This window comes from Rhinolophus sinicus, linkage group LG05, assembly GCF_036562045.2.
Source record: "Rhinolophus sinicus isolate RSC01 linkage group LG05, ASM3656204v1, whole genome shotgun sequence".
In the NCBI taxonomy this organism is placed as follows: domain Eukaryota; kingdom Metazoa; phylum Chordata; class Mammalia; order Chiroptera; family Rhinolophidae; genus Rhinolophus; species Rhinolophus sinicus.
This window is the reverse complement of record NC_133755.1, coordinates 105,739,318-105,755,076: the sequence shown is the minus strand read 5'-3', so window position 1 is coordinate 105,755,076 and position 15,759 is coordinate 105,739,318.

Genomic DNA, 15,759 nt, shown 5'->3' with positions numbered 1-15,759 from the left:
CTAACTTCCAGGCTCATGCTTGTTGCCTTCCTATCTCCCATACTTAATTCAAATTAGCTAAGGTGAATAAGCTTTCCTGGAGCAGGTTTTACCATCTGAAACTCTTGGGCAGGAAAGGGAGGGTCAAATGTTATTTCTAAGTTTTCTGTTTCATAATAACCAGTTCAAAATCAATATCCCAAAAGGCAGCTTCAGGGTGGCAAAACTTTGGTCTCCAGTCAGGAGCAAAGAGTAGATGAAGACAGGAAAAACAGAGACGTATCTTCATCTCACACTATTAAGAAACCGTAAGAACATCTTACTCCGTTACGCGCAAGCCCTAGATAGGAATTTTCAATAATTCCAGTTAACATGTATTGAATGCTAACCATGTGCTAAGTGCCTTTGCTTCGCTTTTGTGTCTGTGTCCCATGTATAAAGCCGTTTAATCCTCTTGATAGTCCTCAAATCTAGATATTAATATGATATCGATTTTAGAGAGGTGAAAATCTGTAATTAGCCTAAGGTCACAAAAGTGGTGATTGGAAGAGCCAGGTTTGACTCCAGTTCTTAACTTCTCTATTGCTTCTGTAAAATGTGGACACTGGGAAAAGGAATCATGCTGTGTTGATTATTGCCCTGGGGCAGCCATGAACTAAGAAACTACCCTATGAATGAGAAATTTTCCAGATGTGAGTGGCTTTTCTGAACGATCTGGAAGGAGGATAATATTGGGGTAAAAATTTGGTTTTTGCGTCTGCCTTCCAAATGACAGATCTGCGGACTACATTACTGTGGCAGAGAGGTCTAATTTTCCCAGATATTATGTGAACAAAATTTAATACTGTGACTTTGCCAATTTTTTATGTCTTACATGGAATATCTAGGACAGAACAATCACAGGGGAAACTAAAGTATTAAATGGCCTTTTTTTTTTTTTTTTTTCCCTTTTTTTTCTTTTGAGTTCGAAAGGCTCAATTCATGTATAAGACAGAGTATTTGGAAAGAGTCATGTTTCAGGAAAAATCTTTTCCCTTTCCCCTTGCCTTCAGGCTTAGAGAGTTGGGGAAGAAAATAGCTTCATTTTTAAGTTTAGGAAATTAAAAATAGGAAGGGTCTGCAGTCTTATTTTTATTAAGAATTTTGAGAAATGCCCTCCTTACCACATAGGCGCGGAGTCATAAAGAAGAGATAGCTCCACTGGCTGCCAGGGACGGAGCAGCTCTGAAGTTACCCCCTGGTTTGTGCTTCTTTGAACTATTACAGCAGGATGTGAGTTTCTACCATTTCCTCAGCTATGTATGAAACTTCAGATAGTTTGAGGACGTGTGTAGTCTAGTGGTCTCAATACCTGTCTACAGTATGTACCACAAATTCTCACTACTTCTTTCTTAAAATGCTTCCTTCATCTACCTTCTGAGACTTCACTTTGTTTTTCCTCACACCTCAGTTATAGTCTCTGTGCACTTGCACTTTCATTGTCTGATTTATTTTCATTCCTAATATCTCATAATGTTGTGGACCCCATAAATGAAGATGTCATCTAATCGCATAGTTTCATGGACAATCTACAAGCAAATAACTTCTAAATTTATATATCTAGCTTGGATCCCTTCTCTGACCTCCAGACATTGATATTTAACTATTTCTACAGCTTATTCACTTGGAGGTTTAATAGTCCTTCCAAACTTAATGCACCAGGAACTAATGTTTGAACCCCTTCCCTATCCTACCCCCAACCTGTTTTTCCATATCTTTCCTGACCAGTAAATAAAACTCAATTTTTCTATTATTTCAGGTCATAAAACTTACCCACAGTCATCATTCTTAAGCTTATATATTCAGCAAAAACCTATTGAGAACCTACTGTGTGCCTCACAATGTGTTCTGCAATTGTACAACAGTAGAAATCCTCTTAATGGTTACAATCCAGAAGAAAAAGAAAAATGGAGCAGGGGGAGGCAGTTGGAAAGAGGAAGGTGTGTTATATATGTGTTGAATGGGAAGGTTAAGATAGGCCTAGCTGAGAAGAGTTACTTGTCAGTGAGTCAGTTCACCTGAGGGAATTAAGATAGGTGAGAGAAGACTAAAAGTTGCTAGATGTGGGGGGGGGGCTGGGGGGATGAGGAAGAAGGTGAATGGATTGGAAAGCACAACTTTGTAGTCACAAAATACTCACGGGGATGGGAAATATAGTATGGGGAATATAACTGATAAGGTTGTAAAGATTATGTAGGGTATCAGATAGGTACTGGATTTATAGGGGGGATCATTTCATAACTTGTATAGATGCCTGACCATTGAACTGATGTAGAATAATATTGTATGTCAACTATAACAGTGTGTGTTAACTATAATTTAAGATAGATAGATAGATAGATAGATAGATAGATAGATAGATAGATGATAGATAGATAGATAGATATTCACAGGATGTACAGTACAACATAGGGAATATAGTCAACGAACTGTAACAGCTATATACCATGTCAGAGGGGTAGTAGACTTGAGTGCAGTGTAAATATCTAATCATTATGATGTTTTGTACATCTGGAACTACTATAAACAATTAAATTAAAAATAAAATAGGTAGGGGAAGAGTGTTGTAAGAAAAGGGACAAAGAGAGAAGGGACCTAAGGAGGTAATATGCTTGGCATCTTTGAGAAATAGCAAGGAAACCAATGTGACTGAGACAGCATCATCAAGGAAAGAAAATTGAAGGGTAACAGAAAGAGATTCTAAAAGGCCTTTTAGGGCCATTGTAGCAACTACGGCCTTTTACACTAAGTGAAATGGGAAACAATGTGGGCTTTGATGAAATGTTTGACATTATATCTTAAGTTTTAAAAGGCTCACTATGGCTACTCTGCTGAGAGGGTGTGGGCAACTGTAGAAAGTAGAAGGTCTATTAGCGGGCTTTGCATTGACCCTTGTAATCAACAGGGATGGTTCTGACTAGATTGATAGCAGCAGAAGTGATTGGATTTGAGATATATTTCTTTCATGCCTCACAATAAATCCATCAGCCCATCTGCCAATTCTGTATTAAAATCATATCCAGAGTCTTTTTTTTTTTTTTTCTTAATCACCATCTTAACCTAAGCCACTTTTACCTTGTGCTATACAATAGCCTTCTATCTGGCTTCACTCCTTCCCACTCTCACCCCACCCTCACTCCAGTCATTTGACAGTAATTAGAGTGATTTCTTAAGACACAATTCGAATCATGTCTTTCTTCTCTTCCAAATTGCCAAGAGTTTTCTATGATATTTAGACTAAAAGCAAAAGTCCATAAAATGACCAACAGAGACATATTAGTCTGACTCATCATTTACCTCATTAGCCTTTTCTCCTAACTCTACCTCTCTCTGAATTGTTATTTTTACTCTATTCTTCTCTAGGCCACTCTAGGGTATTTGTGCTTACTGTTTCATCTGCCTAGATATCTCTTCCACAGATGTCTGCATAGTTGAATACCTCCCATATTTTACTTTATTATCGAATGTCACCTTATTAGTGAAGACTCCCCTACTCATTTAAAAGGAAAAAGGAAGGGAGGGAGGGAGGGAGGGAGGCAGGGAGGGAGGGAGGGAGGGAGGAAGAGGAGAGAGAAAGGAAAAGAAAGAAGGACAAAGGGAAGGAAAGAAAGAAAATAGATGAGTCAAAGGCATACGTCATTATCAAAGGAGTTTGAACTAATATTCTACTAGTCTTATGAAAAGCAAGATATAAGAGGTGATTTTTTTTCTAAATATGAATAGACATATAATCATAATATTATGTTTTATTTGTATTTCTCTGTGTCTAGGGAGGCTTCCATATAACCATGAGTAAGTTATTTTCTTGAGTCAGCGCCCAACATTCCCTGTCTTTCGATTATAAAATTTTAATGTCTTCTTAATTTATTAGTAATATGCAAATATAATAATATATGAATTACAATAATAAATAATGCACATTATATAAAAACAAACATACACATTTATATCTATAATTTCATTTATTGCTACAAATAGAAATGAACTTCTGTTTATAGTTTATTCTTTTAAAATAGTATTATTTTCTTTCATTAGAAGATTAATGAAATAAATATTTCATATAATACAGGATCAAGTATAATAGAAATGATTTATGCTTAATTCAGTAATTTTAAAAAATAAAGGTAAAGGTAAGGCAAGATTTTAAATTTAGCTGCAGGTCTAGGATATACTAGTAGAATTTAATTTGACAAAATTCTAAAGTATCCAGCAATTTCTGTTCTCTTTATGAACCCACAGATGGAGGTGAGATTTCATTTATTCTACCTTTCAAATGATATAAATTCCTTGAGGCTTTCTCTGTTATAGTTCCATAATTATTCTTTAGAAAAAGACAGTGTCTGCATTACTTCTTTTATACAGATCATCGTAGAATCAATAAGTAACATTCTAAACTCATTCTTCGCATCAGCAGGTTCTTTCTGTTCTCTTATCCTGACAGCCTTTGCTGTACAATGCTATCCGAGGTTGTCACTCAACCTTCTGCATCAGGTTCCCCTAGTAACGCAAGGCCTTTTTCTTTCTCCCACTGTCTGTATCTGAATTAAAAAAAAAAAAAAAAAAAAATCAATTTGTAATAATCCCTGAACATACAAGAAAGCATTCAGTCAGAGACATATGAAGTCAGTAATGGAAATGGTGAGTTACAAGTAAAGTTGGAAATAATTAAATTATAGAGAAGTGTTTTGTTTATGGACTTAAACAAAGCTCCAGATGGTGGCTTTCTGTATTTATCTCCAGATTAGCTAAATAAAGGCCAAACCTTATGTCAGTCTGCACGTGGCTTTAATGAGTTTACTTTTATACTGCAACAGGTTAGGGCTTATAGTGCTTTGTTTCAGAAGTCATATATAAAAGAAGACTTATTTGATAAGGGTTCTGAAAAACAAGGTGACACTCAGTAGGCATGTGCAGATATTAACAGTAATCAGAAGCCTGCCAGAGTTGCAAGCTTCCTTGGCTAATGGTTGAAAATTAGGGGTCAGTTGTACTGATTTCACCTAGAAATTACTTTTCTATTACAAGATAACAACTGCCTAACTGAATACAACCACAAAGATCTCTATTAGTCATCATAAGTGTTTCTTGAACAAGTTTTTTTTTTTTTTTTTCACCTATTCTCTACAAAACCTTTTTACAAAATTGTTGCATATGCTTAAGGATATTCATTCTATTTGATTCAAGAAAAAAAAATTGCTTTGTATTCTTTGAATCTGCAAACAAAGAATATAATTTCCATCTCCCCAGAGGAATAGGATCTGGGAGGCAGCCAGAGTCTTTATTTAATCACAAAGTACTTATGATTGCTTGAGATTTTAAAGTTTTTCCCCATTGTCCACCTGCATACATAGTGCTGTGAGATGTCATTTGTAAAAAGATTGTATAGTTTTTACTTTGTTTATAAAAAACGTTAACCACGTATCTGGAAATACTTAAACCAGTTTTTTCCATGTGTCTGTTATTCTCCTGTTAATGCTAGTTTCACCCAACTCAATGATACTCTTAAGACAACATTTCTTTTGGATGTTGTTTTCAATTTAACTTTTCCTATAATTTATCTGATATGATTTATTTTTTAAAAGAAAATGTAAAGGTGTTTCAAATGTCAAACACCCCTATCAACACCCTATGAATTTTATTTGATTATTTACGTGATTTATGGCTCAATAGGATTCATTTGTACTATTTAACTCTTAAGATTTTAATTAACTTAAAAACCTGTGGATCAATTATTGACGTATTGCAGACATCATGTGATTTGAATCACTTGTAATTACTTTAATGTATGGTGTAAAATGACAGACTATTTCTTTTTAAAAAAGATGATTTTCAAAGAATATGATGAAATACTGTCCTGGAGACTAACATGAGTAATGTCTTTCTCTCATTTTGCCTAAAAATTACTAAATGTTGAATTGCAAAAAAATATGCGATAATATTTGTATATGAATATAGAAAAAATAATGTACTGTTATGCTACATTGATATTACCACCTCTAAAGAATATCTTTATTTAAAACTTAGCATTCAGGTAATAATGATGTCAGTTTATATCATTAACAGGATTTAGAAAACATAGTGTTACTAGTGGAATAAGTATGTTTATATTCTCAAAAAACCTTGCATATGTTAATAATTCAAAATTTTAGTAATTATTAAGACTTTTTTTTAGTCTTTAGCTTTCTGGGATGTTAAATTACAATTACAATTTTAATTGGCTTACAAATGGCTCATTTTAAACTAAAGAAATGTTTATACCACTTTATCTCTATTTAGAAACAAAAAAGGCATGATCTTAATTTAATCTTCACTAAAATAGTTTTATAATTATTAATAATAAATTTTACTCAGTGTTCAAGAATGCAAAAACCTAAATGTGAAGTAACTTCCATGTTGCAGCAGCCAAACAAGCAAACGAACAACAGAAGAGTCAATTTTTAAGACTTTCTGCATCACAACTAACTAGAAAACAAGTTTTGTGATGACACAGAACAACCCCAAATCCCCTTTCTCTGACTAAATCCTCAAAACTGAACACCAAGCCTGTCACTTGGAGATACACAGCAAATGTTGAGTTAGCATGTTAAAATATAAAATAACTGCATTGAGTAAGCCAGTCCCACTTTCCGCTTTAATAGTTGCTTAAAAAAACAAATGGTAAATTGCTTAGGGTAAAAGAAAAAAATAGGAAAAAAACAAAGGAAGTAAAATACTTCTGGTGGAGAGTTGCCAATGAGCCCTGAGCACATTAAGCTATCTTTAGTAATTCTAGGCATATATTTTCATCTTATAAGATCCAGGTTCTTTGACTTCTGCCAGGTTCTTGCCCTGAATGGTAGCGTTCAATGTGCTCATTGTTCCCCTTGAATACCCCAAGTTGTCAGGAGGCTAATAACCTAATAATCTTAATACAAACCATGTATGATCATTGACTATTACAGAAATTTCAGTGATGTCTATGCATCCTTGGAAGAGATAGTCTAGTCAGGTGTGAAGAATGATAAAGTATATACTTTACAAAAACTTTGTGTTCCCAGAGGAAATTATATCCTAAAAAATAATAATGCTAACACTTGTGGAGGTCTTTTTTGAAAATCATACCACAGAAACAATCTTCATTTTTTAATAAACTAGAAGAAACATAAGTTATTAAATTATGCCTCAGACCATAAATTGGATTTTGCTTAAAGAGAACTTAGAGTGTGTCACTGTCTTGGAAGGTTCAACAGACTCCTGATGTTCTTAGAAAACTAGTTTTAGAGTGTACCATAGTAGATTTGACTTTACAGATTATACTCGTTTTAATCGAATTCATCATCTAATGTAGATGATCAAAATAGCAATTACTAAATTTCTGGTGCTAACATTCCTGAAAAAATGGAAGGTGTCTGTCCTTTGGCTTTGCATTCTATTTTGGAAATTACTCAGAAATCAAATATAATTGAAGATCAATGTAAAATTTATGTGAATTTATTATTTCACAACAAGAAATAAAATCGCCTCAGAATCAGGAGAGATAAGTGTCCATCAAGCACATGTTCTTTTTTTGGGAAAGGAACATATAAATCTGAATTATAATCCTAACTGTACTTGTTAAATTTGGAATCTAAATAAGGAAAATGTTAGTTTAGCATGACAGTTGAGTATGGGCTGTGAAGTCAGACACAACTGAAGGAAAACTTTTTTACTTTGTTATTCATTAGCTTTGCAAAATGGAGCAAATCAATTTTACTTATTCATGAAAGTGAGATAAAAGTACACATTTCATCAGGTCGAGTTGAGTATTAAATGGAATATTATATGCTTAGTACAGTATCTGTGAATGAAGAACTCAATAGATAGTAGGGATTATGAGTTATTATGTGGCTTACATGCTTTAGTATATAAAACATACTCAAGGCTTCCACGTGCACAAAGATACTCTGTTTAACACTGGGATTGTACCTGTGGAGATTTCAAATCAGAATTTTCCTTTCCTTTGAATCTGATTGCCTCCATGGCTTCTTTTCAGGGTCCTGCCCAAGGACCTCCACTTTCAATTTGCTCAGTCATGCTCTAGACATGCTACCATTGCTGTTATGAGATTACAGTAAGATTTGATAGCCTTGGAAGACATCTTTAAAGTGATTTTGTATACCCATGCCAATCTATTACATGATAAATTTGCACTTAATGCTCAGAAGGCAATTCATTTCTCTCTCCTCAAACCTCACTCTCCTCATTACATTTCTCAAATATTAATAACACACTTTTTTCATAATTATGTCAGCGTTTCACAATTTTAGATAAACATGTTTATCAGAACTCAAGGAGCTTTCCTCTATTTCTTTTAAAGTAATATTTTCCCATACCTAGCGTTGTAAGTTAAATATAAATGTAGATAGTGGATTTTTATATTTTTTAAATGTAAATGGAAACTCAAATTTTTTTTGGATAAAACAAATACACATGGAACCAATACATTTTGCTTATTCAAATTCATGGATAGAATACATTCTTAATAAATTTTAATATTAAATGTCTTTAGTCGATTTAATTGTTAATATACAGTTATTAAAATGGTTTACTAAATGTTTCATTCAAATTTTAGGATATAAATTTGGAAGTCATCACCTAACATAGTTAAAGTTGTAAAAAAATTTCCTCAAGCAAGCTAAATAATTTCTTATTCTCTTTCTATGTATGTATTATTTATGCACATTTTTGTATATGTATGTATATCACTATATAATATTTAAACATGTAAGGGAGTCTGGCAGGCTGGAGATGCATGGAAAAGTTAATGTTCCAGCTCTGAGTCCATGGTAGAATTCCTTCTTCCTTGGGGGATCACAGGTTTGGGTGTTTGGCCCAAAACTGGTTACCATGGTCCAGCCAAGTTAGCTCACAAAATTAACACGCGCGCGCGCACACACACACACACACACACACACACATGCATATGTACATATACAGTGCCTTATATATATGAAAATCTAATCTGTTCCCTTGGTTATTACAGAAAATAAACCAATCATGTCAAGTCAGCATAAATGCTACGCCTGTAAACTCAAATTAATGACACTATCTTTTGTTTTTTATAAATTATACCTTAACTAGCTACAGTAAACACAAATACAATGTAATGAGGAAAAATATATTTTTCCTTTTGGAGAAAAAGTCTAAAAGATGAGAAATTCTTCCTCCAGAAGGCAGAGTAGACAACTGAGAGCCAGTGAGAACATGGTGGGAGAGAAAATGGTTCCTAATCTTCTCATGAACCTGTGGAGATGAGGACTTCTTAAACACACGTCAGTCATTACCCTGTAGGGCACAATGTATTGAGATTAGCTTGTTAAATCTGAATTTGGCCGAAGCTTAATATTTAAATGTTCAGCATTGCCTTTGTGGATGTATACTGGAGCCAGAAATCTATGCTTAATTATTAAAGGAATGCAACTAAATACATTATAAAATATGCCTAAAGTATGATAAAATTACAAAGCTTTCTGTTAAAAAAAAAAGTTTCCTCCAGGTATGTATCTATGCTTTGATTCATTTATTTACCTGTTCAGTATATCGTTGTGAGCATCTGTTACGTTCCCTGCACTCTTCTAGGTTCTGAGAACACAGCAATAAACTGGACAAGAAAGGTAGGTACCTGACCTTGTTAAGCTTTTATTTCTAAAGAGGAACAGAAAAATCAGCATACAAATAAGAAAAATAATAAGCATCATGCAGAGAATTCAAATTAAGTGAGGTGTCATTGGCTGGGTGGGTATTTTGAGATTCGGCAGTCTGAGATATTAATAACGAAGATGTGTATTGGCCATCCAAACAGCAGAGAGAGCACCCCAGGAAAATGGTACAAGCAGTTCATATATCCTGAAGCAGGAGAGAGTTTAACATAATCAAAGAAGAATGCTGTGTAACTGTATCGCAGTGTGCAAAAGAGAAAACAGTATGTATTTGAAGTGAAGGCAGAAATCAAAGCCTGTGTTACCAGGGCTAGGTGTACACATTGTATTATAATGGGAAAGGAAATCTTTGGAGATTTATTTTTTAAACAAAAAATGTATATTATTGGTCAGTCTTTTAGAAATCATTGTGGCAGTTGTGAGGAAAATAAATTACAGAGAGCTAGGCAAGAATGAAGGAAGATGGTAGGAGAACTGGAAAAATGGGTAGATCTTTTTGGATTCCTCTATATTTCCTCCCAGTATTAATGTGACTTTGTTTCTTCCTAATGTTTGAATTTTTATCCATGTGAAATTTATTTTGGTGTAAGAAGTAAAATAAGCATCCACCTTATTTTTTTTGCACATAGTTTTTTGCCTCAAAGTAATTTTTTGTTTTAATGGAAGGATGATTTTATGCATTAGTATACCCATAATCAAAGAAATTATTTGGTAATCTTTGAGGAAAATATCATTTAAAAAGTACAAGCAGAGATTTCTCTCCTAGATATATACCTCAGGGTAACTCTTGCAAAGATCCATATGGCGGGTGGTATATACGGCAACAGGGAGTTGGGAGCAACTTGTGTATCCTTCTCTAGAATAATGGATAAATAAGATGTAGTGAATCACACTGTGAAATGCCATACAGCAATAAGAATCAATAAACCAGATATGTGACATGGATTGGTCCCTAAGTAAGGGTGGATGAGAAAACTATGACAGCATTGGGATTCACAAAACCCTTAATGGAATTGAAACACACAAAAACCACATCATATTTTACAATGATACATCTATACTTAGAAACATATACCAAACACACTGCAAACGGTCTCCTATGAGAAGGCAATGGGGTGGGGCCAAAATAAAACATGAAATAGGCTTTGTGCTGAGCAATGATGGTGATGTTAACAGTAAGGAGAAATTAGGATGTATTCCAATTTCAGATATGAAAATGTGGAAATCATGCCCTAGGTTTGATGAAATATGATAAATATTAGCGCTCAACATTATGCTCCAGAGCTTTAATTAAGAATGTGAAAGAAATATGATGAGACAGAGTATTTCAATCAATATTGCCATAAAAAATTAAATATATGTTTTAAGAGTTAAAATGTGACGGGATATTTAGCATACATATAGTCATGGTTTTTAATTTATGTGTAAATAAGTATGTATTTGCACCTTTGTCAGAAAATGACTATTACCATGTTTCCCTGAAAATAAGACTGGATCTTATATTAATTTTTGCTCCAAAAGACACATTAGGGCTTATGTTCAGGGGATGTCAACCCAGAAAGTCATGCTAGGGCTTATTTTCCAGTTAGGTCTTATTTTCAGGGAAACATAGTATCTCCGTACACTATATGGTATACTAGAGTCCTTCCCCCAGATAATGACTTAAGCACCATCTTACCCCGCTGACACACAGATATTATATTACTGCATTGGTATAAGAAGTTCATCTGATGGACAAGTCTTTAAGAAGCTCTTTGTAAAATATGCCATGTGTTACTTATCTTGTGCATTAATGGTGGTAGTGCATTATCTTTGAAATGTCACATAATTGGTTTTATTTGTACGTTCTTAAATTGTGTTCTTTTGACTTATAAACTGTGGCTAGAGATAAGATTTATAACGCATTGGGCATACTGACAGGTTTGGACTAAGATAGATGAAATGCCATGATGATTTCATGTCTTCATTGATACATGCTTGTTATTAGTTCCATTGCCTAATTTTATCACTTTACAAGCCAGGCTCTTCCACCATTTAGATTAGTTGCTTTCTTTAAATTCTAAATGCCTAAGACTTAATCATCTGGTAGGAACTCAAAATGAGAAAATACATTATTCTTGCTTGCTTCTATTTTTAAACTTGACAGAAAAGAATGCTTATGTCAAACAGAAATAAAATTCATAGCTGTAGTGTTTTCTCTGTGGACTTGCAAACATTTACGTATTTTGTTTACAATGAGTCTCATAAGAATAGCAAATCAAATTGACAGACGATCGATGTCAGATTTATTGAGAAACTGCTTGTGCAAACAGAATACCGGATCAGAATCCAGTCGGTCACTCATGATCACGTGTACATTGCAAGTCATGCTTGCAGGAAAACATACTGTAAAAGTCACCTTGGTGTGCAAATGCACTTAAAATAAATTTGACAACAGCTTGTTAAAGATAGCTTTTTAAAATTTCTAATGTACATGATGAAACAACTATTCAGAATGACAAATATAGTTGGAACATTGATTTTTTTCATGTGTAATTTTAATTATCAGCAATTGCTACTCATAATGATTTTAAAACTAAGAGGATAAAGACACATTTTTATCCAAACTGAATTCACTGATATATATCTATGTATCTATATATAGATGCATATCTATAAATCTTTAAATCTATAGATCTATAGATCTCTCTCTATATATGTGTGTGTGTGTGTGTGTGTGTGTAACACACACACATATATGTATGTTCTGGCTGCTGCTTGAATTTTTTAGCTGTCTAATTTTTTTCATGCCTCTGTGATCATAATATAGCCATACCTAATCTACCAAATTCAGTTTGGTCTATTCTAAAAGTAAAGACGTAGACTATTCATTAGATCTTAATTTTATAAGGGAAAGAATAAATAGGAATTTAATAAATAGGAATTTTATATTCTAAGCATTCTGAGAGATTCTTCATTTTCTTTTTCTTTTTACTCTCCTTTGAGACCCATTTTAAATTTTCAATCATTTTTTATTGTAAGTAAATACATGTCAAAATAAATTGCAAATTTTATTTACAAAGACTTTAAAATGATTCTTGAATTATTTCTTATGAAAATGACCTTTTTTTTTGATGTGCAAAATTCATGTATCACTTTATATTTACCAGTGAGATAGCTTATATCACACTTTTATGTATTTTCTAAATTGAAAATTTAGGAAAAATTCTATATTCATTCTCCACATAACTTCCATTATTTTTTATTGTTTTAATTATCCGATTTATCAAAAACAGGAAGTGATTTATAATAATGGCAACAGCTAAGAATATCAAGACTGCTCTTAAAATACAGTATACAAAAATGCATAAATATACAACTAGATTACTTTAAAAATAAATTATAAAATTAGGTCAAATTTACCAACTTTTACTGAGAATTTTCTAATAGTTATATGGAATCTATGTAATATTTAGAAGACAGTTAATTGTACTTTAGTATCCATTCGCATTCTAAACCAAGTATGGGAATAATAAATAAAGGCATTCATATATATATATATATATATATATATATATATATGCGTGTGTGTACATATTTATAATTATATATTATATATAATATGTATGTGTGTGCATATGTATATTATGTGTATATGTATATATAATATATATAATCACAGACACACAGGGTGCCAAATATATATATATATACACACACACACACACACACACACACACACACACACACACACATATATATACACGCACATACATACATATATAGAAAGGGTGCCAAAACATTGTATATGCATTTTAAGAAAGGAAATACTGTATTAAAAATCTTACCAGAGGGTAAGGGGGTTGGGGGGTGGGGGATGAGGGTAAGAGGGATCAAATATATGGTGAGGGGAGGAGAACTGACTCTGGATGGTGAACACACAATGGGATTTATAGTTGATGTAATACAGAATTGTACACCTGAAATCTATGTAATTTTACAAAAATTGTCACCCCAATAAATTAAAAAAATAAAGAAATAAAAAAAATCTAATACTCAATGTATACCAATTACAAAAGATGAATGCAAGTCACGTTTGACTTCTGCCTAATTTTTTGACTTCTGCAGTTACAAGAGGTGCTAAAAATGATTACCATCAGCTTCCTGACACTTCTGGTTACATCAGACTACTGCTTGAGCAACGTTGACCAAAGTGTCCACTTGTATACATCTTTTTGGCACCCCTGATGTGTGTGTGTGTGTGTGTGTGTGTGTGTGTGTGTGTGTGTGTGTTCATTTTATTGTTTTTTTCTTTACCAGTAGCATGGCATATTTCAATCAATCTCTGAGAATTTACATGTCTTTAATGGGATCAGGGATGTTGGCCAGGGAACCAGGGTCAGAAGTTTTGAATAATAAAATAGAATTGTTAACTTTCATCTCAATATTCACTAATACAGGCAGAAGGAATATTTGTTTTATAGAATCGCTGCATAGGAAAAATACCTAGAAGGTCATCTTTTAAAAATTCCCCTGCCTAAATTAAATAGATCATTCCTTCCCAACATAATTGTCATGCATTGTAAATCGCACCTCTTATGAGACTAGTCTCAGGGGAAATCTAGGATTTTTGTGCCAGTTTACAATAAATATTTTAGATCAAAGTTAAGAATAAAATGCCAAAGTTTTACTTAACTAGACAGTTCTAAATATTATGTATAAACACAGAGCTGTGTTTGCTTGAGTATTTATAGAACATGGTCTAGCCAAAGTCCCACATTATAATTATATAATTATGTTTATATATCTCCACTCTTGACTACAGAGTAAAGGTAATTTCCATAAAATCAATAGAAAATCAGTTCCCTGATAGAGACTTATCATCTGTGTAGATATGTTCTGACAAAATGGACATTGTAGAAGTAAACAGTCACATTTAAATAAAACATTGCTAAGGTAGAGTGGCAAAGCATAAAGAATGAGCATTAATTACTTTTTCATTTCTGGGTAAGCACAATTTGAATATGGCTTTTCCCCAACCTCTGCTCCCTTTCTCCCTCACTTCCATTGTCCTCCTCATTTCCCACAGAAAAGTGTATCATGGCGTGATATCATATGAAAAATCTTAAAATACTACACTGATTCTGAGATATATGTTAAAGTAGAATCCAAAAAAATGAAGTAGTCTTTCTTAGAATTCCTGAATTGAGGCTGACTATATGGAATGATGAAAAAAAAGATGTAGTTTTAAAAGACAGAATTGTGTTTTAACTCCATTCCATGCTATCTATGTACCTTCTGATATTTTTCAGAACACAAAATTTATGTCACTCTAAGATTGTTTGTTATAATCTCATGAAATAAAATGATAAATACCGTAAGTTTATCATTTCATCTAATTTGGCAATCTATACTTAATGTTGCTATGAGGGTGGTTTTAGAAGATACACATGTAATTACCTTGAGGGGGGCTGGTGGAAGAGGGTAAAGGGGGTCAAACATATGGTGATGAAAGGAGAACTGACTCTGGGTGGTGAACACATAATGCAATATATATGTGATGTACTATAGAAATGTACACTTGAAACTTATGTAGTTTTGTTGACCATTGTCACTCCAATACATTTTAATAAATAAGAAAAAGAAAATAAAATTCCTCAGTGGTGGCCAGTCATCTAAGGAACAAAATAAACTTATTTCTAAGTACATGGTCTACCTCTTTGTCCTTGCATATTCAATTCTAGTATCACTGAAGAACATATAGCTATCTCATGAAATCTAGATTTTGTACAAATTATTGCCTCTGCTTTCTCTGAATTCCTGCTAAGCTTTCAAATCCCATCACTAATTCTCCCTCATTCTGAAGTCTTCTCAGACTTTATCAGTGGGGTTCCTTTTCATTATAGCAATTTTTTAGTCATTCTAGCAATTGGTATATTTTATTGTAATTTTTCTCATGTAACTCTGTCTCTTCCTGAGATTATAAACTGTTTGAGAGTAGGGGATCAACATCTTCTCCTTTGTGTTCCCAGTCTGACATAGGAGAACAAAATATTGGTAAATAATAAATGTCTAAGGGTTTTAC